Here is a 7,779-nt window from a genome sequence, read left to right on the forward strand (position 1 = left end):
CCTATCAAGATGGTATCCAGAGGGGGGGGGGGGTGAGCTATCATATTTAAATGATAATACCTCGATTTTGTTTTTTGAGAGCAGGGGTGCCAATAAGTTAATTATTTTTTTTTGTATTTAAAGCAGAGACGGTGTCCTATCAAGGTGGTATCCAGAGGTGGGGGGGGGGGTGAGCTATCATATTTAAATGATAATACCTCGATTTTGTTTTTTGAGAGCAGGGGTGTCAATAAGTTAATTATTTTTTTGTATTTAAAGCAGAGACGGTGTCCTATCAAGATTGTATCCAGAGGGGGGGGGTGAGCTATTATAATGATAATACCTCGATTTTGTTTTTTGAGAGCAGGGGTGCCAATAAGTTAATTATTTTTTTTGTATTTAAAGCAGAGACGGTGTCCTATGAAGATGGTATCCAGGGGGGGTGGGGTGAGCTATCATATTTAAATGATAATACCTCGATTTTGTTTTTTGAGAGCAGGGGTTCCAATAAGTTAATTATTTTTTTGTATTTAAAGCAGAGACGGTTTCCTATCAAGATGGTATCCAGAGGGTTTAATTAACTTAAAGCTTTGCAAAAATAACAGAGGAAGTAAGACATTAAATCCTATTGATAAAACCGCCAGAACTTCTATGTTTTTAGATTTTATTTCTGAGGGAAACAAGAGCTATCATATTTAAATGATAATACCTCGATTTTGTTTTTTGAGAGCAGGGGTTCCAATAAGTTCATTAATTTTTTGTATTTAAAGCAGAGACGGTGTCCTATCAAGATAGTATCCAGCGGGGGGGGGAGGTGAGCTATCATATTTAAATGATAATACCTCAATTTTGTTTTTTGAGAGCAGGGATGCCAATAAGTTAATTCTTTTTTTGTATTTAAAGCAGAGACGGTGTCCTATCAAGATGGTATCCAGAGGGGGGGTGAGTTATCGTATTTAAATGATAATACCTCGATTTTGTTTTTGAGAGCAGGGGTGCCAATAAGTTAATTATTTTTTTGTATTTAAAGCAGAGACGGTGTCCTATCAAGATGGTATTCAGAGGGGGGGGGGGTGGTGAGCTATCATATTTAAAAGATAATACCTCGATTTTGTTTTTTGAGAGCAGGGGTGCCAATGAGTTAATTATTTTTTTTTGTATTTAAAGCTGAGACGATGTCCTATCAAGATGGTATCCAGAGGGGGGGGGGGGGGGTTAGCTATAATATTTAAAAGATAATACCTCGATTTTTGTTTTTGACAACAGGGGTGCCAATAAGTTAATTATTTTTTTGTATTTAAAGCAGAGACGGTGTCCTATCATGATGGCATCCAGAGGGGGGGGGTGAGCTATTATAATGATAATACCTCGATTTTGTTTTTTGAGAGCAGGGGTGCCAATAAGTTAATTATTTTTTTGTATTTAAAGCAGAGACGGTGTCCTATGAAGATGGTATCCAGGGGGTGGGGTGAGCTATCATATTTAAATGATAATACCTCGATTTTGTTTTTTGAGAGCAGGGGTGCCAATAAGTTAATTATTTTTTTGTATTTTAAGCAGAGACGGTTTCCTATCAAGATGGTATCCAGGGGGGGGGGGTGGTGGTGGTGAGCTATCATATTTAAATGATAATACCTCGATTTTGTTTTTTGAGAGCAGGGGTGCCAATAAGTTAATTCTTTTTTTGTATTTAAAGCAGAGACGGTGTCCTATCAAGATGGTATCCAGAGGGGGGGGGGGTGAGTTATCATATTTAATTGATAATACCTCGATTTTGTTTTTTGAGAGCAGGGGTGCCAATAAGTTAATTATTTTTTTTTATTTAAAGCAGAGACGGTGTCCTATCAAGATGGTATTCAGAGGGGGGGAGGGGGTGGTGAGCTATCATATTTAAATGATAATACCTCGATTTTTGTTTTTGACAGCAGGGGTGCCAATAAGTTAATTATTTTTTTTGTATTTAAAGCAGAGACGGTGTCCTATCATGATGGCATCCAGAGGGGGGGGGGGTGAGCTATCATATTTAAATGATAATACCTCGATTTTGTTTTTTCAAAGCAGGGGTGCCAATAAGTTAATTATTTTTTTGTATTTAAAGCAGAGATGGTGTCCTATCAAGATGGTATCCAGAGGGGGGGGGGCATAAGGAGTTCTTATATTAAGTATCAGTACCTTGACTTTATTTTTATTGAAAGCAGGGATGCCAAAAAGCTGAAAAGTTGACAAAAATTAACAAGATTTTCCTGAGTTAAACTTGATACAGCACTTGCATGGCTTTATCTTCCAACGGGAAAGGGATATATGCATCCAAACCGTTTTTTTCTTATTGATGAAACGGGTTTACTTTGAAAAAATTCATTCAGTACCAGGCAGATTCACAGTAAAACGAATTGGTGTGACGAAAGCGATATCGACATCCCGACCTAACGTTGCGCTCGAGTGACAACGGTGCCCTTTGTCCAGTGCCCAAGTTAGATTAATAGGCCAGGTCATAATAAAAGCTTTCAATTTGGGAGGTTCAAGGAGGAGTCTTTGACAGTTTTATGACGTCAGGGTACTAGATGTTGCAACTTTCTTACGTATCTACAGTGGTTTAAAAAATTCGGTCACCCCACAAATGATTACCAAAAATATGCACAAATATAACAAATGTAACATTTGAAATGTTATAACACTTTTTTCAAAGCTTTGAAAAAAAGCAAAAAAGGCTAAATACCCTTAACTACGCTTGAAAGCTTTTTTAATAAAAAACTCTTTGGAGATTTCGATGGCAATAACCATAGCAGAAGCTTTGAGCCTGGGTGGGGATCAAAGAGGGGTCTTTGAGTATTTTGACCACAGGTGACTTATTGTTGCGACTTTCTTAAATTTGGTAATTTTTGTGAGCATTTGGAAATCAAAGCTTAAACTCAATGACCTGATACTAAGTATCCTAACATTTTGCTTGGATTAAAAGTGACGAACTAGGATGAAAATCTCAACATCTTCCTGGAGCTACTTCAGTCTGCATCTTATTTCATTTGATTACATTTAAAACGGATGACCTTTTCATTTTTTATCTAAGAAAATAGCTGGCACTTCATTCTTCTTCTTACCAAATAAACCATTAAGTGTTTTTTGTTTCATTGTAATTGAAGTGTTCTAATGTGAAGTGTTCGTCATATATTTTTCAATTTCATAAATTTATTCCATTTAGAGGCAGTTTATAATTTGATTGATATTAGATATTTATCGGTTTATAATTTGGAATAAATCCCCAAAAGAAAAAATGAATAATATCCAACAGAGCAGACAAAACCAATAAACAGAAGCTGTTCAGCCATAGCCCACATCACATTTATTCTTTAAAGAAGCAAAAAAAATTTAAAATTTATTTTTTTAAATTTTTATTAAAACCAGTGTTTAATAAAATAAGTATTTTTAGGAATTCAAAATAGCAAAAAAAAACAGTAAATATAAAAGTTGCTAACTTAAACTTTTTTAATGGTGAAAAAACAGATATAGGCCAAGGGCATTATTAAAAAGTTAAGCTTTTAAGTTAAAAGTTATATTAAAAGTTTTTACCCAGATAACTGACGCATTTTGATATACGGTATTTGAATTTTTTTATGCAGTAATGCTCGATGAAAAAAACTACTAATTTTGATAATTATTTATGTTAAGGATACATAGCTAATAGGTACTTCAACTATTATGCAAGGGTTCTGAAACGACACAGCCATTTCGTTTCTACCAGATTTCTGCTTCTCTTGATGAATAACGAAGAAGACCAGTTTCCAGCCAGCAACTTGTGAATTTTTGAACTCGTGAATAGGCTCGAATCTGTTGTAAATTTAAGCTGTGATTTGAGAAAGACTGATGAAAACATTAATGTCTGCGGGCAACATTGATTGCGCAGGCGGCGCACCGCCGACATCTTTCCGGTGGTGCGGCGCGCTGTTTTTGGCCACGCCACCACCGGTCTTCCCTCATCGGCGTGGTTCCGGGGTCTAGCTGTTATCCATACCCTATTAAAATCCAACAATTTAAAAACATAAAAATTGTAAAATATATATAGATATTCAATTCTTAAAAAGGATTTTTAATGTTTTTTAATTTATATTACCTTTAATGATTAAAATGTCATCATTTATTAGGTTTAATTAATTTATCAAAAAAGTCTACAATTTCTGAGTAGATTTATTTTTCTATGTAAGTATACATTTACTGTATTTATTTTTATTAAAAATACATCGATAGAACATTATAGTTTTATTGATAAATTATTGATTTGTATTAATAATCTGAAGATTATTATAAAAAGTAGTAGTAGTCTTATTATTATATACAGAGTTTGGTTGAAAATTTACTATGCTCATTCATAAAGAGGTTGTTACAGTATTAATAATAGAATTCTAATTTCTGTTTTTTTTAATAACAAACAATCTAGTTATAATATTTGTAGTATTTGGTCATAAGAACATTTTGACATAATTTAACTTTCTCAGATTATGTTAAGACTGTCCAGATTAATATTGAAGGATATATGAAAATTTCTACATCTTGACTCATTTTTAGATTAACGTCTTAGCTAACAGGCATTGGTGTGAAAGGGCTGCCAAATAATTTGTCATGGAAACAAATGTAGACATTGAGAACACACTATCAGTCTTTCCAAAAGGAGTCTCTGAGGGCAATAAGCGACTGCTGGGAAGAAAAATTCTTGATCCAAGTTATTTGCCATCTGCCATGCCACCTTCCAGTAAGCTATTTTTTTTCCCACAATTTGCAACCAAATATGGCAGTGTCACTAGATAAATTTGTAGTTGTGTGACTTTTGACTATCACGAAAAGTAGTCTTTGTCTAGCTGAGTGAAAACCTGATTACTTACGTCATGTTAGAACACAAAAACGTTGCATTTTTACAAAAATCTCCGATCTTTGTGTCATTTGGGTTGTTACTCATAATATTTAATAGATTTATAGATATTATTGCAAAAGTTGATACCTACTTATGTCTGTGTTTTTATCTGTTTCATATGTATTTTAGACATTTTATGTTTTTTTTATTAAAATTAAGAAATATATTTTTAAATCTGTAAAAAATTTTTAATAAGTAGTAAGTAAAGATCTGAGGCTAAAAAACTTTCCTTGATTCTAATTTTAGCAGAAAGCCTATATCCATTTTCAAAGTTTCTATTATGTAAGTCCAAGATTTAGAAAGGTCAATGCCTCTTGCAAAGGGAACAATTTTAAGGTAGAGCTTTTAAATATTGGCAAAGGGTCAGAGCCCCAGCTGTCGATAATGAAGCATAAAACAGAGGGCCTTTCCAAATTACTAATTTGATTCTCTATATCATTATTATAGGTTCATTTTTGAAAATTACTACAAAAACATCTTCATATTTACACGTATAGATAATTTTCAGATCATATATATCGAAATCTAATAACACCTGTGGCAGATCCGTAAGTAAGTCAAAAGGCTCATGCACGGAATTCAGAATCAGACACATTATTAAGCGGGCTTTTTTTACTTGTACGTAAATTCCCTGTCTAAGGTGTTTTGTGAATCCGAGTAAATCCGATAATACTCTTAAGCATTAGATACTTTGTCCAAATACACAGACAAGATCTTAAGGCTCATAAGTCTGTGCTTTAAAATAAGATTCCTTCTTACTCTTTACCGTTAACCTTAATTTACTGATATTCATTAGAATTATATTACTTTTCCTCTTATTTTAACTGTTATGGAGAGTTTTTTTGCATAATCTAATACTGGAATCCAATTCAGGCCCTTTTGGTGAGTTGCTGCAGCGGAGATCAAACTCCAAGTCGTGTATAACCAAATAGATATATTTTACTTCGCCACTACATACCTAAAAAAGAAAATACCATACTATTCAACCATCCTAGCTTGTCTGGATAAACCAGCCACATTTCTAGTGGTGTATTTGCTTACTAAGAGATAGACGGGACCAACCGTGACTGGAGTAAAAAATGTTGAAGAGCATCCATGTTTGAGAGCAAAACAGACAAAATGTTCTGACAACAGACAAATGTAGGCTACAATACAGTAGAAGGAACCCAAGTTAGTTAAATGCCGTTTCAATCTTTATAAATATTTTCTAAATCTAATGGCTTATTTTTCTTATTTTATCTTTTCTAATCTTCTATGCATGACATTCTCATCAAGTTTAATTGGATATCTATTACAAATAAAATATCTAAAAAAAAATTTAGTTCAGATGCTACATGACTGTGTGAGCAGACTTTTTGAACTTTTCACATTAAAAAGATTACCATCTGTATTTTCACAGAAGTTGTGTTATTTGACGAGAGATGCAGATAACGATCAATGTGTTAGGGTTTCCTGTAGATTGAAAATTCCAGGGTAGGAGTTATACTTAGAATTAAAATAAATAAAAAAGAAGATTCGCTGAATCTTCAAGCTCTAAAGTAAATTGAAGATTTGAATTGAAAGTGTTCAAATGTACCAAAAAAATGTTCAGAGAATCCTGCTTAGATGCTTCCAAAAAGCATCTAAGCAGGTTTCCAAACAGACAAGAATGTTTAGAGAACAATGCTCCCAAACAGACAAAATATCTTCAACAAAACGGAACCAGAAAGATTCCTTTGAGGAAAAAGCACTCAAAGCATAATTTTTTATGAAATCTAATAAAAAAAAGTTTTAAAATCCCCTAAATTTGGTTTAAACATCACCATTTTTCCGATCATTTCTATACTTTGTCCATTAGGTCTTTATATTCATCCTTGATGTTTTAGAACGTATAAAACTTGTCCAACCAGCTCAACCAAAGTGATCTTCTAAAAATGACAGAAAGAAATTCAGAGAGAGAATCAAGACGTACAGCGAAGGTGAATGGCAGGAGTTGCCCGACGAGGTATCCCCCAACCATCTAGCAAGGTTTGGATGGGTGAATAATGAAAATAATATTATTTGCCAAATCTGACAATTGGCTTATTATTGCAATATTTATAAATTTGCACACTTCTTTTATGTAATGGTTTTTTATTATCTTCTAATACAGCCTCTTTAACACATAGGCAGCGCTGCCTGAGTACAAAGCGAAGTTCAGTTACAATTCAGAAGGCGTACAATTCAACCCAGTTCAGTTAATTAAAAGAATTATTCAATTCCTGAGCTCCCCTCTTCAAATCTGTTAAATTCTTGATCAATAGGAGTAGTGTCCTTTCAGAACACCTAAAGTAAATACTTGTCATGGCGAAAAAACTTGTGTGGAGGCCTGGGCTGTTTTCTCGGGGGGGGGGGGGGGGTTATATAGATTTTGCTGCTCCCAGAAACATAATCAGTTCTATGACTACTACTAACAAGTCGCCGCAGCACCAAGCCACATGAGGCCTACACAACTACGCACGCTCTTAGTCCATCCTAATTTATTCAAAGTCTCACTCTTTACACTTTTACAGGAAGTTCCCATTTCCCTTAAATCTTTCTTTAGGAAATCCTCCCATCACAACTGAAGACGACCTGCTATCTGTTTAGCCTTCGACGGTTGGCCAATAAGGACAATCTGTGGCAATCTGTCATCCTTTATCTGTAGAACGCTTGCTCATAATCTATAAGACTGATAATTGAAAGTGTTTGATAGCTCAGGTACTACTTCATTATTAACCTAAGAGGGAAAATTTTGTCAACATATCTTCTACCCTTTCTATATCCGTTCTGTTCTTCTCTTAAAACTTTGTCTATAGCATCTCTCAGTCTAAAAAGTATCATCATGTTAAGTAATTTGCTACCTACAGAGATCAGGCTGATGCCTCTATAATTACCACACT

Source organism: Artemia sp. Qi Xiang Cuo, chromosome 16 (genome assembly GCF_049724085.1).
Source record: "Artemia sp. Qi Xiang Cuo chromosome 16, ASM4972408v1, whole genome shotgun sequence".
Taxonomy (NCBI): domain Eukaryota; kingdom Metazoa; phylum Arthropoda; class Branchiopoda; order Anostraca; family Artemiidae; genus Artemia; species Artemia sp. Qi Xiang Cuo.